Source organism: Salvelinus fontinalis, chromosome 32 (genome assembly GCF_029448725.1).
Source record: "Salvelinus fontinalis isolate EN_2023a chromosome 32, ASM2944872v1, whole genome shotgun sequence".
Classification (NCBI taxonomy): domain Eukaryota; kingdom Metazoa; phylum Chordata; class Actinopteri; order Salmoniformes; family Salmonidae; genus Salvelinus; species Salvelinus fontinalis.
In genome coordinates this window covers 29,284,086-29,302,465 of record NC_074696.1, presented here as the reverse complement: position 1 = coordinate 29,302,465, position 18,380 = coordinate 29,284,086, and the positions used below count along the sequence as shown (strand labels likewise).

The following is an 18,380-nucleotide window of genomic DNA, read 5'->3' as shown; positions in this document are numbered from 1 at the left end:
TTAAGCCTAGCGGTTGAGAGCATTGGGCCAGTAACCGAAAGGTCGCTTGTTCAAATCCCCGAGCCAACAAGGTGTAAAAAACTTCTGTCCTTGAGGAGGCAGTTAAGAACAACTGCTCCACGGGCGCAGAAGATGTGGATTTAGGCCGTCCCCCACACCGTTCTGATTCATAGGGGTCGGGTTAAACGCAGAAGATGTGGATTTAGGCCGTCCCCCACACCGTTCTGATTCATAGGGGTCGGGTTAAACGCAGAAGATGTGGATTTAGGCCGTCCCCCACACCGTTCTGATTCATAGGGGTCGGGTTAAACGCAGAAGATGTGGATTTAGGCCGTCCCCCACACCGTTCTGATTCATAGGGGTCGGGTTAAACGCAGAAGATGTGGATTTAGGCCGTCCCCCACACCGTTCTGATTCATAGGGGTTGGGTTAAACGAAGAAGATGTGGATTTAGGCCGTCCCCCACACCGTTCTGATTCATAGGGGTCGGGTTAAACGCAGAAGATGTGGATTTAGGCCGTCCCCCACACCGTTCTGATTCATAGGGGTTGGGTTAAACGAAGAAGATGTGGATTTAGGCCGTCCCCCACACCGTTCTGATTCATAGGGGTCGGGTTAAACGCAGAAGATGTGGATTTAGGCCGTCCCCCACACCGTTCTGATTCATAGGGGTTGGGTTAAACGAAGAAGATGTGGATTTAGGCCGTCCCCCACACCGTTCTGATTCATAGGGGTTGGGTTAAACGCAGAAGACACATCTTGGTTGAATGCATTCAGTTGTGCAACTGACTCGGTACCCCCTTCCTCTTTTGTAGTGGAGGAGACAGACCAGGAAACACTCTTGCTTTTGGACGACTCGACTATAACCTGAAGTTAAAGAAGTACATAAAAGACTTACACGCAGTGAGTAAACGCCACACCGAGACACACACGTGAAAACATAGGACTGTGGAAACCCCAAGCGACACACCAAGTTTGAGCAGTAGCCGGGTGTTGCCAGGTACACGTTGAAGGATTTGTTGTGTATTTTGAAAACTGATTGGTATAAGGAATGTATAATTCATTGAATACTTTGTGCTCACAACAGAGTCAACTGTGAGAGGGCAGCCCAGATGACCGAGTGGCTGAAGAACAACATCTGGCCGGCAATCCATGCTGCGGAGTAGATGAAGGACACCGCAATCCAGAGGGCTCAGTGGACCAGACAGAATGGGGACAAGACAGTCGAGATAGTACGAGTATCCGCATCTGCTGGATACTCCAGGCATGGTGGGTACATTTTTTACAAAAACATTAAGACTTGAATTTGATTCTGTTTGCTGTGATTAACTAGCCTGGCTGACGGAACGCACATTACTCACACCGCAGGGAGAGAACACACTGGTTTGGAAATGAGGCTGTTTGTTAATGCAATATTCGCTCATAAATTGTGCAACGGGGTTTGATTGGTTCTCTCAAATGATTTCTTTCTCCTCGGGGTTGAGACCTCATTGTTTGGATTAGAAAATCCAACCATTGTAGTAGAAGGGGGCGGCGCTCAGGGCCTCAGTGGGGCTGTGCGTGTGGGTGTTTGAGTGTGAAAGACAGAGGAGAGCCAACTAGTAAAAGCACAGCCACCTTCATTATCAATGCACTGTGCCGACAATATTAAAGAGCCATTCCAGACTGAGGTCAGGAGGACTTCGAGAGTTACATTTTTAAGGCACTGTGTCCTTCTTAGTCCCACATTGAGACAGCTTACTAAGAGTATGTTTCTTGTGTAACTTGCTCTTTATTAAATACTAATATGTCTCTATGATGACTAATAATGAGCTTATTATTAAGGATTGGACAGTAACACATGTTTGAAAAAGAAAAATACTTAAAGCTGCAATATATAACTTTTTCGGCGGCCGGGCCAAATTCACATAGATATGTGAGTTGTAGATCTGTAATTCTCCTTGAAAGCACGTATAAGAAGCATAGATCTGTATTATGTGTGGTATTTCTATTTTTCCCCACTCTAAACTTTCGTTTTTGCAGTTTTTTTCTTTCGGTTTTGCACACCAATTTCAAACAGATGAAAATATATTTTTTGTTATGGTTTAGACGGTACAATGATTCTCTACACAATGACTGCTTGTTTTCTCACATAAACTGAAATTAGGCTAACTATTCAATAAAATAAAAGGCCTAATCTATTGCTAATAAGATATAATAAAGACCTTATTAGCTACTTGTATATACACTTATAAAATACTAATTTGTGGCTAATATATGCACCTTAAAATAAATTGTCACAAAAATATTGTTGGATGATATATCCATGTAGGAAGATTAAACAAATGGACTACTGCCTACATGTTGGTTTAATGTGGACTGTCCTAAATGATCACATCACAGTGTTTTCTTAATCCCTGCACACAAGGTATGCAGAGATCTGTTCGACTATGAGTGCAAATGACCATATTTGCCAGGCGTGTCATTGTTAAAAACACATGTGCTTCATCAAACATTGAATTTGGAGCATTGCCAAGGACTTAACATATAAGTACCTCAAGAAAGCAAAAGGTTCAACAGATTCTCACTAAAACCTCACTACAACAGACATGATGTACCAGGCTTTTCTGCTGACGATCCCTCTACTGATGCCACTTCAGACATCATGCACCAAAAAGCACTTGATTCTGTAAAGAAGGTTGGGCAGGCAAGTGCTCCAAAAGTTGTCACAGTTAATGATTTGAGAAATAGGGCTCAGTTCAATGCCAGAAGCTGCAAGGAAGTTAAGGACAAATATGGTCAAACTGAGAACAGCCTGTACCACAGCTACTGGGGTGGTCTACCAGACCTTCTGCGACATGACCACAGCGGGCGGCGGCTGGACTCTGGTGGCAAGCGTGCACGAAGACAACATCTATGGGAAGTGCACGGTGGGCGATCGTTGGACCAGCCAGCAGGGCAACAACGCCAACTGGCCACAAGGAGAAGGCAACTGGGCCAACAGGAAGACTTTTGGAACAGTGGAGGCAGCCACGGACGATGACTTCAAGAATCCTGGCAACTACGACATCGAAGCAGAAGACATGTCGATGTGGCATGTTCCCAACAACACTCCGGTCAACCACTGGAACCTGGCCGCCATCATGCGCTACCACACTGACAGGCACTTCCTCCATCTGTACGGGGGAAACCTGTACCAACTCTTCCACAGCTACCCGGTCGAGTACAACGTTGGTGCACACCTGTCCGACAATGGACCCTCCATTCCCATAATGTATGACCTTGGGGACAAAGAGTCTACCAAAAATGTATACGGCCCTTACTCTGGAGGGGAGATTGAAGGAGGCTTCATCAGTTTCAGAGCCATAAATGTTGAACATTACTGTATAGGTGGATGTGGGTTTTTCCCTGAGGCTAACCCTCTTCAATGTGGGGATTTCACTGGCTTTGCCTGGAATGGCTATGGGACCCATATAGGCTTTAGTGCATCATAACAGATGCTTGAGTCAGCTGTCTTACTCTTTTACCGCTAATGCACCATGCATTTACTTTTTTTGGTTGTTTTATTGATTGAAAGATTTTTGGGTACAGATTAAAACAATACATTTAAAAGTATATTTTTTTTCTCTATTAATTCCATTACTATAAAGAAACAGTATAAAGCATTAACCATTCCATGCGTCATAAAAAGATGAGCGTCTTATACACTCATTAAATGCTTATAGTTGATATTGTGACAAATATTATTATGTCATGTGAGGGTCATAACTGAAATACTGTAAGGTTACTGTAATCTACTTTGTGACACCTGTTGTGTTGGGGTGATGGGGGGTGGAAAGTCAGTGTATGGATTGTGTGGGCTTGTTTGAACTTTCTTTCTGTAATAAAGTAGTCTATAGATTTGAGAACATGAAATGAGCCTACTGTACTTTTTCATCAGAATCTTTCTTTCTTCTTTCTTTGGTGGGTGTGTTAAGGTGAACCTACTCCTCCATATGGGTATACCTTTGCCTACAACAACCAACAGAACCCCTGGAACCTTGGAAGAACTTTGTCTAGGAGATAGAATACCTCCTCGCCATCTCTCTAAGAAGGCGAGAGAGAGAGAAAGAGAGAGAGAGAGAGAGAGATCAGGCGAAAGAGAGAAGGCGAGAGAGAGAGGGAGACAGAGGAGAAAGGACATAGAGAGGACATGTTCTGAGTGCTGAAATGATACCCCAGTGTTTTCACACAACTAGCTATGTGATGTTTTGAAATGTAGATATACAGTACATGCTGCTGGCTGTCAGATTAAAACATGTTTGTCTCTTGAAGAAAGACACTGGACATGATCGTATCCAACTAATGGCGCTCCTCTGAGACACACACACGGCCAAGAGGCAGCAGGCGACATAATGATGAAGAGAAGAAAAGCCGCCAGCCTAGCCGAGTCTCAGAATGTTCATGGCCATACAGCATCATTATTTCTGGGTCTGTTTCCCTGGTTGAAGCTTTCCGGGAGGTTGAGAGCCAGAGATGTTCCCACCACCCTCAGAGGAAAAGACACATAACTAGGGTGTTCTGGCTAACACACTTCACCTTGTGTTAGGATCACAGTCACATACAGCTGTACACAAACACACGCATATAGGCAAATGGCTGAAAGGCTGAGCATAGACAGAAGGTCTTATGTATGGTGGTGACAGAGCTGTGTGTGTGTGTGTGTGTGTGTGTGTGCGTGCGTGCGTGCGTGCGTGCGTGTGTGTGTGGAAGCTCCGATGAGCAACACAGGGGTAACCTGCAGGCTATCACATTACTTACGGAGGGAACCCTGACACACACACACCTCAATCTCTCAAGATGAGTAACAGTGGGGTCCGAAATGATCGATATACCCTTGATAAAGATGAGCAAAACATTGGGAAGTTATATTATTTTACACTAACTGCTCATCTTTATCAAGGGTGTCGATAATGTTGGACTTCAAACCCTTTGAAAACCTGTGGTTTGAATTGAAGAGAGCAGTCAATAACCGCAGACTAAGGATATCAAGGATTTGGAAAGATTGTGTATGGAGGAATGGTATAGATAGATCCCTCCCAATGTGTTCTCCAACTCATAAAACATTTTAGAAAAAGTCTCAGTGCCGTTATCCTCACAAGGGGAGGTATTGAAAACAGTGTCAATCTGATATATATATATTGTTTTTTACTTGTTAAATAAAATCTCTTTCTCTGAGCAATTGTATTTCTCTGAGCAATTTTTTTAAGCATACAATACAGCGAAATATTTTAATGATTTATTTTATACAGTAATTTTTGCTCATCTTGGTCAAGGCTGTCAATCATTTCTGACCCCACTGTATGTCATGGTCATGGATACAAAGTCTACATGTAACAGGGTTGGTTATGTTTCCACTTGCCTCTAAAGAACGGTGTATTTAATGTTCAAGCATTCTTAGTGGTTGGTTCAATTCCGATGTCAATAAGTAAGGCGTGTTGTGATTGGCCCCGCTTGCAGATAGGGGGAGATCGCGAATGTCAGGTCTCCCCAGAATGAAAATGTGATGCAAGGGGTAGTTCACATTCTGAATACTGTTTCTTTGTTATATTTTACAATGTGTACGTACAAGTTTGCTGTACATTGCTGATTTATACATGTGTGGGTATATGGTACCTGTTAGGGATTGAGGGGCTTTCTGGGATGTGCTTTGGTATATGATTGCTGTATATAAGTGTGTTAGCTAGCATGCTGGTTACATAACTCACTCACTGCTAACAGTTGTTTTCATGCTACAGATGATGTCATCTACAGCCCAGTAACGTGCTGTTTCCTATTTAGCAACAGGTATTTACACATGTTACATTTTGTATTGTATTTTTGTATTTTGTTTAGTCCCAGGATGAAAATGTGATGCAAGGGATTTTACCATCGACAGCCATCAACATCATCAAGCCCTGCACAACTAGCGTGCTGTTTCCTATTTAACAACAGCAGATAATAAATCATGCTCAACTGGGACCACTGGCTGGGGTGATTTATTTGGACAAAACACAACGCAAGGAGAGTACGATCAACATCTGTTACATACATAGGACACTGAGTTATGAGCACCTTTGGCCAATCTGAAGCTAACTGATAGTGAGGTCTATGGAGAGGGAGGAAAAACACATGAGACAGTGAGGGAGTGTCAAAGCCTGAGGACTAATTAGATAGTGGTTAAACGCTCCATCTGGCCACTACTCTCAGGGTTCAGGAGCTGGTAGAAGAAGGGACGAGGAGGGAGGAGAAGAAGGTAGATGTATTCTACCTGGCTGGCAGGAAAAGTATTCCTATAGTCCACCTATAGGTGAACGGGTGCTATAGTGTGTGTGGGTTTCAGGGGAGAGACATTATGACCCTGGTACATCAGGTTTCCACCTGTCAGTCCTGCAAAGGAGAAAGCAAGCAGGGTCATGGTCCCCTTCTCTCTGTCTCTCCCCATCCCTTCTTCCTCTCCCTCCTCACCCTCATTCCCCATTCCCTCCTCTCTCCCTCCCACCCCCTTTCTTCCTCACCCTCCCTCCCCCCTTCTTCCCCGCCCTCCCTCCCTCCTCCGTCCTCCTCTATCCCTCCCCCTTCCCTCCTCTCTCCCTCCCTCCCTTCTTCCTCGCCCTCCCTTCTCCTTCCCTCCCTCCCCCCTCGCCCCCCCTTCTCCTTCCCTCCCTCCCTCCCCCTCCTTCCCTCCCACCCTCCCCCTTCTTCCCTCCCTCCCTCCCCCTTCTTCCCTTCTCCTTCCCTTCCTCCCCCTTCTTACCTCCCCTCCCTCGTCCCTTCTTCCTCGCCCTCCCGCCTCCTCCTCTCTCACCCTCCCTCCCCTTCCCTACTCTCTCGCCCTCCCTCCCCCTTCCCTTCTCTCTTGCCCGCCATCCCACTTTCCTCCTCTCCCGCCCACCCCCTTCCTTCCTCTCCTGTCTGCCCGCCCGCCCACTTCCCTCCTCTCCTGTCCCACCCCCTTCCCTTCTCTCCCTTCCGCCCCTTTCTTCCTCTCTCCCTCGCCCTCCCCCTTCCCCCCTCTCTTCTCCTCTCCCGCCCCCTTCGCTCCTCTCTTGCCATCCCTCCCCCTTCCCCCCTCTCTTCTCCTCTCCCGCCCGCCCACTTCCCTCCTCTCCTGTCCCACCCCCTTCCCTTCTCTCCCTTCCGCCCCTTTCTTCCTCTCTCCCTCGCCCTCCCCCTTCCCTCCTCCTTCCCTTCTGCCCTCCCTCACCCCCCCTTCTCTCTCGCCCTTCCTCCCTCCCTCACCCCCCCTTCTCTCTTGCACTCTCCCTTCCCTCCCCCCTTCTCTCTCGCCCTCCCTCCCTCTCTTCCTTTTAGCCAGAAGTAGCTCAGTGTGGTGAGAGGGATATAAACCTAGCTGAGCCCCAAGTCAGACTCACTAGCTATAAACCCCAGCTCAGCTGCAGACTCACTAGACTGGCTAAAGTGGATTTGGGAAGAGAATTAGAAACCCTGTTAATCCCCTATTGTCATCGCTCCATAGCACGCTGCACACAGAGGAAAGATAATTACTGTATTTGGAACAGAAAAAAAGAGACAATTTGCCACATTTAAATTCAATAATGACTGCTACGTGGTTTCATATCTTTTTCTCTGAATAACGATAAAAGTGGGTTATTTTTTTGCTGTTTAGGTTCAAAGTGGAACCAATACATACAGGGCTGGTCATTTATTATGTAAGGATCAATCTCATTCCACAGAGGGCTGAGTGTCCGCGGGTTTTCGCTCCTTCCTTGTACTTGACTGATGAATTAAGAACACAAATTAATAAGGAACTCCCCTCATCTGGTTGTCTAGGTCTGTTGTGGTGACCGTATTACCACCACACCTGCGGTCACATGTCATGAAGGCAGTCAAATTTAACGTGACCGTTTAGTCATGGTAATTAGGTTTCTCCAAGCTCTGATGTTGCTGATGGTCATTAGTAGCCTACCTGTCACGTTCCTGACCTTATTTCCTTTATTTTGTCTTTGTTTAGTTGGTCAGGACGTGAGCTGGGTGGGCATTCTATGTTATGTGTTTTCTACGTTGGGTTCATGTTCAATTAGCCTGATATGGTACTCAATCAGGGGCAGGTGTTTTACGTTTCCTCTGATTGAGAACCATATTAAGGTAGGCTGTTCTCACCGTTTGTTTGTGGGTGATTGTTCCTGTGTCAGTGTTAGTACCACACGGGACTGTTTCGTTTCGTTCGTTCGTGTGTTCCGTCCTGTTCGTGCGTTCATGTGTTTTGTTCTCAAGTTCAGGTCTGTTCACGTCGTTTGTTATTTTGTAGTTTGTTCAAGTGTTTTTCGTCTTCGTTTAAATAAACGTGATTATGTCTTTAAACTACGCTGCATATTGGTCCGATCCTTGCTCCTCTTCAGATGAGGAGAAAGACGAGCGTTACACTACCAAACTTGCTAACAGCATGGTACTCAGCACTTTGTTGTCCCTCTAATCACTCTGACATCAATGAAAATGAAATCAAAAATCTAATCAAACACTTCATGAGAGCCCATGAATTCATGTTGCCCAACATTTCTATAGGCTATGTAATTGCACGAGAAAACAGAGTGATGGCCTCTACTAAAACGAGGAGGATCCCATCAGCTTTCTATAGGCTAGATAATAAATCAGCAGACTGGCGACCTCGAGCACCAGAGGGGGACTATACATGACAATGGTTGTATTAAATTTGGGATCTATCACATCCACCAACTGTCCCAGAATATGTTTGGAATATTTATTTATTGCACAGAAGAGGTCAACTTTTGTACTATGGGGGATAGTAGATTGACATAAGCTAGTGCTTTTGCTGTTCGTTAGGCCTACTCATCTTGTTGGCTGACAAAAACTAAATGTGGACAGTTCTTCCAATATCTTCAATATGCACCTCAGAATTGGATAAGGACGTGTGCAGTTGTGTCCCCTGAAGTGTCTGTCTTCACTTGTAGCCTGTGAGAAAGACCAGATCACGTGATGGAGAGCCGTGTGAGTGAGAAGTGTTTCAGAACAGGCAGCACTCAGGGAGAAGGGCTGCAAAAGGAATGGATTTTATTAGGGTGCTTCATGGCCACACAAAGGGGATGCCGCCGGGAAAGTCAAAGCATTATCAAGTGCTTCTCAAATTGTGAATGAGAGACTGACGAAGTGTGAACAGCCTGCACAAAAAAAACAAAGCAGAGCTGATGCCTTTCAAGGGACTTTTTTGAAATCATCATTAGTCGCATCATGCAGCCTTACAATGTATTAAAAATCAAAACATATAGCCCAATGTTTGTAGAACAACTAAAGGTACATTATTAACTCTAAATTAAGTATATAGGAGTACCTATGTCACGCCCTGGCCTTATTATTCTTTGTTTTCTTTATTATTTTAGTTAGGTCAGGGTGTGACATGGGGAATGTTTATGTTTTGTTGTTTTGGGTGTTTATTTGGTAAAGGGGTTAATGGGTGTAGTATATGGTTTTGTGTTGAGTGTAGATGTTTAGCATTGTCTATGGTGGTTAGTTATCTAGGAGAGTCTATGGTTGCCTGAATGAGTTCCCAATTAGAGACAGCTGATTTCGGTTGTCTCTGATTGGGAGCCTTATTTAGGGTAGCCATAGGCTCTCATTGGTTGTGGGTAATTGTCTATGTAAGAACGTTTGTAGCCTGTTTGTATGTGCACAACGTTTGTAGCTTCACGGTCGTTTTGTTGTTTTGTTATTTTGTATAGAGTTTTTGTGTCGTGTTCATCTTCGTGTTGTGTTTAATAAAGAAGATGGCTTATTTTCCAAAAGCTGCATTTTGGTCCGTCAATCCGCCACACGATCGTGACAGAATTACCCACCATAGGACCAAGCGGCATGGAAGGCGGCAACAGGACCTAACCACAAAGGATTTCTGGACATGGGAGGAGATACTGGATGGTAAGGGGCCTTGGGATCAACCTGGAGAATATCGCCTCCCTCGTGAAGAGCTGGAGGCAGCGAAAGCCGAGAGGAGGCGATATGAGGAGGCAGCACGGAGACAAGGCTGGAAGCCCGTGAGTACAACCCAAAAATTTCTTGGGGGGGGCCTTAAAGGGAGTGTGGCGAAGTCAGGTAGGAAACCTGCGCCTACTCCCTGTACTTACCGTGGAGAGCGAGAGTACGGGCAGACACCGTGTTACGCAGTAGAGCGCACGGTGTCTCCTGTACGCGTGCATAGCCCGGTTCGGTACATTGCAGCTCCACGTATCGGCCGGGCTAGACTGAGCGTTGAGCCATATGTCATGAAACCGGCCCAACGCATCTGGTCACCAGTGCGTCTCCTCGGGCCGGCGTACATGGCACCAGCCTTACGCATGGTGTCCCCGGTTCGCCTACATAGGCCGGTGCGGGTTATTCCACCTCCCCGCACTGGTCAGGCGACGGGGAGCATAGAACCAGGTAAGGTTGGGCAGGCTCGGCGTTCAAGGGAGCCAGTACGCCTGCACGGTCCGGTATTTCCGGCGCCACCTCCCCGCCCCAATCCAGTACCACCAGTGCCTCCTCCGCGCACTAGCTATATGGTGCGTGTCTCCAGCCCTTTACCACCAGTGTCTAAACCACGCACCAAGCCTCCTGTGTGTCCCCAGAGTCCTGTGCGTCCTGTTGCTGCTCCCCGCACTAGCCCTGAGATGCGTGTCCCCAGCCCGGTGCCACCAGTACCGGCACCACGCACCAGGCCTACAGTGCGCCTCAGCCGGCAGGAGTCTGCCGTCTGCACTGCAATGACTGAACTGCCCGTCTGCCAAGCGCCATCTGAGCCATCCGTCTCCCCAGCGCCATCTGAGCCATCCGTCTCCCCAGCGCCATCTGAGTCATCCGTCTGCAATGAGCCTGCAAAGCCGCCCGTCTGCCATGAGCCTGCAAAGCCGCCCGTCTGCCATGAGCCCACTGAGCCGTCCGCCAGACAGGAGCCGCTAGAGCCGCCAGCCAGACAGGAGCCGCTAGAGCCGTCCGTCAGACAGGATCTGCCAGAGCCGCCAACCAGACAGGATCTGCCAGAGCCGCCAACCAGACAGGATCTGCCAGAGCCACCAACCAGACAGGAGCAGCCAGATCAGTCAGCCAGCCATGAGCAGCCAGATCCGTCAGCCAGCCATGAGCAGCCAGATCCGTCAGCTAGCCATGAGCAGCCAGATCCGTCAGCTAGCCATGAGCAGCCAGATCCGTCAGCTAGCCATGAGCAGCCAGATCCGTCAGCTAGCCATGAGCAGCCAGATCCGTCAGCTAGCCATGAGCAGCCAGATCCGTCAGCTAGCCATGAGCAGCCAGATCCGTCAGCTAGCCATGAGCAGCCAGATCCGTCAGCTAGCCATGAGCAGCCAGATCCGTCAGCCAGCCATGAGCAGCCAGATCCGTCAGCCAGCCATGAGCAGCCAGATCAGTCAGCCAGCCATGAGCAGCCAGATCAGTTAGCCAGCCATGAGCAGCCAGATCCGTTAGCCAGCCATGAGCAGCCAGATCTGTCAGCCAGCCATGGGCCGTCCCTCAGTCCGGAGCTGCAGTCCCTCAGTCCGGAGCTGCAGTCCCTCAGTCCGGAGCTGCCATTCCTCAGTCCGGAGCTGCCATTCCTCAGTCCGGAGCTGCCCCTTACCCTGGAGCTGCCCCTTACCCTGGTGCTGCCCCTTACCCTGGTGCTGCCCCTTACCCTGGTGCTGCCCCTTACCCTGGTGCTGCCCCTTACCCTGGTGCTGCCCCTTACCCTGGTGCTGCCCCTTACCCTGGTGCTGCCCCTTACCCTGGTGCTGCCCCTTATCCTGGTACTGTCCTTTAGTCCGGAACTGCCCCTTAATGCAATGGGGTTAATGTGGAGGGGGGTCGTTTGGAGAAAGCCTAGGAGGTGGTTAGGTACTGTGGTGACGAGGGGACTACGACCAGAGCCGGAGCCGCCACCGTGGAGGGGAGCCCACCCAGACCCTCCCCTAGACTGTGTATGGTGCGCCCGGAGTTCGCGCCTCAAGGGGGGGGTTATGTCACGCCCTGGCCTTATTATTCTTTGTTTTCTTTATTATTTTAGTTAGGTCAGGGTGTGACATGGGGAATGTTTATGTTTTGTTGTTTTGGGTGTTTATTTGGTAAAGGGGTTAATGGGTGTAGTATATGGTTTTGTGTTGAGTGTAGATGTTTAGCATTGTCTATGGTGGTTAGTTATCTAGGAGAGTCTATGGTTGCCTGAATGAGTTCCCAATTAGAGACAGCTGATTTCGGTTGTCTCTGATTGGGAGCCTTATTTAGGGTAGCCATAGGCTCTCATTGGTTGTGGGTAATTGTCTATGTAAGAACGTTTGTAGCCTGTTTGTATGTGCACAACGTTTGTAGCTTCACGGTCGTTTTGTTGTTTTGTTATTTTGTATAGAGTTTTTGTGTCGTGTTCATCTTCGTGTTGTGTTTAATAAAGAAGATGGCTTATTTTCCAAAAGCTGCATTTTGGTCCGTCAATCCGCCACACGATCGTGACAACCTATTTCGCACAGAATAGCCGCATGTGCACACTCCCTCAAATCATTTGGAGAAAATATCCTTTCTATTTTATTCAGTTTTGTTCAATTGTATTCTTCATACTATACAATAATACCATGGAATTCTAAGCAAATCTTGTCTGCTAAATGAACTAGTGTAGCCCACAGCCGTTTGGCATAGCCAGATCAGTACCTAACATAAGGACAACTCGGTAAGCTATTCTGTTCTAATGAAATAGACTACTTTTTCTTCATATCATGTTTCTTTAGACCTGTCTAAAATAAGTAAAGTATTTATTGTGAAGGTTTAGGCTATAATACAATGGTTTATTAGACTTTTGAAAAGGTAGACGTTCCAAAGGTCTGCAGCAGTGGCTTGTAGACTGTGTGGAAGCCAGGAGATGCTAAATGTGTTTATGTTAATTAACGGGCCAGGAGATGCTAAATGTATTTATGTTAATTAACGGTCAATTACCGTGCGACCGACAGCTATTTGCTTGACAATCACCGACTGACGAAATTTCGTGACCGCCACAACCCTACGCAGACAGCCACAACCCTACGCAGGAGAAACATCAGTCAACTTTTATACATTTCTAGCCATTCATTCTTCAACACCAGACTTATATAATTGTATTACAACACTCAGCTGGTACCAAAGCGCTGCAGATAATGTCAAATATATTTGCTGTACATACAGAACCTAGATCTGTTTTAGTGTGGTCATGTGTCCCATCTTCTCTAGGATCTCCAGGCTTTACATTCTCCCTGTTGTTGTTTTTCTGTTTGTTTCACTCACTCACTCTCTCACTCTCTCTCACCTATGGTTGGTCCTACCTACAGCTGTGTCTCTTAGCATTGTGTCTTTCTGTCTTTCAGACAAAGATACCAGCCACCGTTAGAGGATGAAAGGAGGCTGCACCAGTAATCCTAGATTATCCAGCGCTGATTGAGAATGGAGGGAACGTGACGCGCGCACACACACACACACACACAAACACCCAGCGTGCCTCCCTGCATCTCCCCTGCTGTTTAGCTGCCAAGCACATGAATGCCACTCATGCGTGGGGTACGATCAGGGCCTGTGGACATGCTCGTAATCCCCTTCGCCCCAAACCATGTAAATAAAGACAGGGTAACTCTGCTGCCAAGCCTGTGAGGTGTGTGTGTGTGTGTGTGTGTGTGTGTGTGTGTAAGTTGGGGGCAGCATTAGGGAGAGTGGTCATGCACAGGATGCTACAACAAGATCGTTTGGCTTTAATGTCTCCTCCCTCAGGTCTGAATGATAACAGGAACATTAAAACGAAAGGCTGAATTTCTGTACTGAGGACTGTTACTGTTCACACTCACGAACGCACACATGCTCTTCAGGGAGGGGACTTTACATTGATACTAGTATGACTCAGAGAAAGAGTTGTTATTTGTTGTTGAGGGGCTGTTTTTCCCTCTCAGTCAGCACTGACTGTAATAGCAGGAGAGGGACAAACAGAGAGACAGAAAGGGAGGGAGAGGATAGCTGTTAGGGGACAGACAGACAGACAGACAGACAGACAGACAGACAGACAGGAGAGCTGTTAGAGACAGGGACAGACAGACAGACAGACAGACAGACAGACAGACAGACAGGAGAGCTGTTATAGACAGGGACAGACAGGCAGGCAGACAGACAGGCAGGAGAGCTGTTACAGACAGACAGGCAGGCGAGCTGTTGACAGACAGACAGACAGACAGGAGAGCTGTTGACAGACAGACAGACCGACAGGAGAGCTGTTAGAGACAGGGACAGACAGGGACAGGGGGTATTAGTGAGTGTTTGTTTGACATGTTTTCCCCTGTCAGTGTGGCTGAGCATCAGAGGAGAGAGTCGGACATAAGAGCCTGGCTGACAGCTCCTCTGATGGCTGCTCTGTCACGTCAGCTCTTCTGTTCTGTTCTCCCCACCAGCAGCAGCAGTGGTGGCATCAGGTCAGCCAGGCTAAGAGGGGTGCAGTGGGGTTTTTGGAGGAGGGTCTGTCTGTCTCTGTCTGCCTGCTTGGCCCTAGTCTTGAGACAAAGTTTGCTTCAGTTCTCTCAGGCAAGCTGAACTCCTCTGAACGTAGCCCAAGAATCCTTTCATCCGTCCCTCATCCCCTCATCCCCTCCTTCACTCCATCCCTTCTTCCCCCTGGCCTGTGTGGTTGAGAGGAGACTAGAGATAAGTAGTAGTCTGGAGGGACTCGGAGGGCAGTAGCAGTTAGAAGTGGTCAGCAGTAGTAGTCTGGAGGGACTCGGAGAGCAGTAGCAGTTAGCAGTGTTCAGCAGTAGTAGTCTGGAGGGACTCGGAGGGCAGTAGCAGTTAGCAGTGGTCAGCAGTAGTAGTCTGGAGGGACTCGGAGAGCAGTAGCAGTTAGCAGTGTTCAGCAGTAGTAGTCTGGAGGGACTCGGAGGGCAGTAGCAGTTAGCAGTGGTCAGCAGTAGTAGTCTGGAGGGACTCGGAGAGCAGTAGCAGTTAGCAGTGGTCAGCAGTAGTAGTCTGGAGGGACTCGGAGGGCAGTAGCAGTTAGCAGTGGTCAGCAGTAGTAGTCTGGAGGGACTCGGAGGGCAGTAGCAGTTAGCAGTGGTCAGCAGTAGTAGTCTGGAGGGACTCGGAGAGCAGTAGCAGTTAGCAGTGGTCAGCAGTAGTAGTCTGGAGGGACTCGGAGGGCAGTAGCAGTGTGGCTCTAGCAGCGATCTGGATCAATGAGGACCAACACAACACTAATGAGCTACTGATCCTAAAGAATCTGGTGTCACACACACAAGAGAGCCTTGTGTGGGAAAGACACCATGCTACTGATCCTCTATCAACTTGTGTTATTCAACTGGACACACACACACCACGTGAAACAGAAGGTAGGACTAGTTTGGTGCTCCAGTATCTTTGGGACTGAACGGTCACCACACAGCTAAAGCAGCCTACTGAAGACATTTTTTTTATTTTTTTTATTTAACTAGGCAAGTCAGTTAAGAACAAATTCTTATTTTCAATCACAGCCTAGGAACAGTGGGTTAACTGCCTTGTTCAGGGGCAGAACAACAGATTTTTACCTTGACAGCTCGGGGATTCGATTTTGCAACCTTTCGGTTACTAGTCCAACGCTCTAACCACTAGGCTACCCTGCCACCCACAGCAGCAAAGAGATAGAGTATAGAGTCCCAAATGGCACCCTATTCCTTATGTAGTGCACTACTTTTGACCAGGACCCATAGGGATTAGGTGCCATTTGGGACACATCCAGAGAGTAGTATCAGAGAGGCTGAGAGCTCTGGATCCCACAGGAGCCTTCTAATTACCTACTGAGCCCTTAGAGGCACAGTAATCTAGTAAGGGTGAGACTGACACAAGGCCTGACTCAAGGGTGGAACTTGGTCAAGTAGAAAAATCACTCAGAGAGATCGTTTGTTAACTAAAAGCTTGATGCATTCTTAATAACAACATTCTGAAGGTCACAGCACAGGTCAAATACTTTCATACTTGAACTATGCTTGATTTAGTTGGACCGGAAACATTTCAACAGTGGAATAGTCTCGAGAGGACAAATTCCAAGATAAATAGAGAGTAACTTAAAACTTCTGACTATTATTAAAGTATTTGACAGACGCATTTGCCCATTAGCCCCAGGTCTGGGTCTGTTACATGGACCACTGCTTCACTTCAACTCTGCTACAGCCTGCATCCCAAATGACACCCTATTCCCTACACGGGCCCTGGACAAAAGTAGTGCACTACATAGGGAATAGGGTGCCATTTGGGACGTGGCTACAGAGGTGAGAGAGCAAGCAGAGAGAACATCAATTACAGAGGTGAAAAGCGTATCTATCTATCTGCTGGTTCTCTTCAAGGTCACGCTCCAGGCAGACTAAAGAAACACTACAGAGTCTGAAGACCATCCATGATCTCCTCTCATTCATCATCACTAACCCTGAAACAGAGATAAGACAGGCTTTTGGACCAGCCAAACTACACACACACACACACATACACGGACACTAAAACGACACACACACGGGGACACACATGGACACACACACGGACACACACACGGACACACACACGGACACACACACATTCACACTAAAGATGGTTTGATGCAGAGTTTCTGCAGCTGCTCTTTGTCTTGACACCTGGTCTGTGAGAATGAAGTGGAGCTCAACTCTTTCCCGTGGGTAACACACAGACACTCCCATTGGTGTTTCTTATAGCGAGACAGCAGACAGAGGCAGGCAAGTGGCCAGGAGAGAATTACACACACAGACTCACGAACACACACACGCACAATCACGCACACCGAGGAAGGAAGGGCCAGGAACGAGAACAGGCTGCAGGTCCTCACTGTGTTTCAAAACTACACACACAGACACAAAAATAGTCACTATCTCACCGGAAATAAAAAACTGGCACCTTATTAAAAAGTCTACCGGTCGCCTCAACTGCAAAACTACTGAACGAAGGACCCAACCAAGTGACGAATCAAAACGAGTGCCTCCTGCAAAATCATATTCTGACAAATTACTTCTGTTTCTAAAACTGTCCACTGCCTTGAGACATATCACAGTTCCCTACACTAATGAGTGAAGGAGAGTGAGACAAGTAGAATATTCTGGCTTAAACAAGAGCTGCTTCATTGAGGTTTAGCTAGGTTCCAGTCTAACCCCTTTGGGGGGGGCGGCTCTGCGACAGACAAGGGACTGGAGCTTAGAAGTCTGCAGCTGGAGACAGAGGCTCTTCTGTGTTCATAGAAAACAACAGCCTCCCTGTCCTAACACTGTCACTGACCCTCATCTCTCCATCTCACTTTCTCTCAGTCCCTCTTTCCTTCTATATCTCCTTCTTTTCCCTAATCTACTGCTCTTTGTCTTCCTCGTACCCCTCCCTCTCTCCATCTCTGTCTCCATCTCTCTTCCTCCATCCTGTAGACTCTGATAATGAGAGAGTGTACAGTCCCGCTTCCCTGCACTCGTCTCTCAGTTGGAGCGAGGTGCTCCCTCGTTCAGATATAGCTTGAATCCTCCAGCGAAGCTCCAGCCCCAGCCCCAGCCCCAGCCCCAGCCCTAGCCCTAGCCCCAGCCCCAGCACTAGCCCCAGCCCCAGCCCTAGCCCCAGCCCCAGCCCCAGCCCCAGCCCCAGCCCCAGCCCCGGCCGTAGCCCCTCACACAGGCAAACACAGCTCCGCTCGCTGCTAACTCTAGCTCACTGGCCGGAAATAAATCCCGGAGCCGGCGGTCTCGCTTCTGAATGGACCCACACCCTGAAACCAAGTCCAGAACAAAAGCCTGCTACACCAGTCCAACAGCAATGAACCCACAAGTCTACCTTAGTGGATGTGCAGCTATGTCCCCCATATACACACACACGCACACCCTCACTATCCCGGATAACTTCAGCTGCCTAACCGGCCTGATAGAGCTGGGGTCCCTCTTCCCATATCAGCTACCCCCTCCCCACTACAGGAATTTCACATGCCAATGATTTTGTTTTTCATAGGGTTGAAGGCGATTGCTCAGAATAGCATTTTCCTCACAAGCATATTTGACATGTCAACATGAGTGTGAGGGTGTCAAGGGTGCCTTCGGACCTATTCATTAAAACCCTTCAGCGTTATCTTGCAAAGTCTGAGAAGAGAAAAGAACTCTGGATTTTACATTTGCATCCTAGCCATGCTTAAAATCAGTCCCCAAACAAACAGACTAAAGCTCCGTCTAACACCTTCAGTAAGTCTCTCTCTAACACTATTGACCAATTACACCCTCAACTTTATTCATGCCTCCGGCTCGGTCAATCCATACACATTTTCTCTCAAAAACACACACACACACACACACACACACACACACACACACACACACACACACACACACACACACACACACACACACACACACACACACACACACACTTCAAAGTTGCTTTGGTGT

General features: G+C 47.8%; 1 protein-coding gene, 1 long non-coding RNA gene and 1 pseudogene across 7 annotated transcripts in view; 2 read left to right on the top strand and 1 right to left on the bottom strand.

The window, feature by feature from the left end:
• LOC129831048 (receptor-type tyrosine-protein phosphatase U-like) overlaps positions 1 to 18,380 on the bottom strand; it is a 295,005-nt gene that overhangs the window by 255,780 nt on the left and 20,845 nt on the right. The window lies entirely within an intron of this gene.
• Positions 645 to 5,971, top strand: LOC129831050 (uncharacterized). The gene is made up of 3 exons (XR_008755665.1): positions 645 to 903; positions 1,088 to 1,269; positions 5,854 to 5,971. It is a non-coding gene; the product is annotated as an uncharacterized LOC129831050 (long non-coding RNA).
• LOC129831049 (intelectin-like) lies at positions 2,050 to 3,512 on the top strand (annotated as a pseudogene).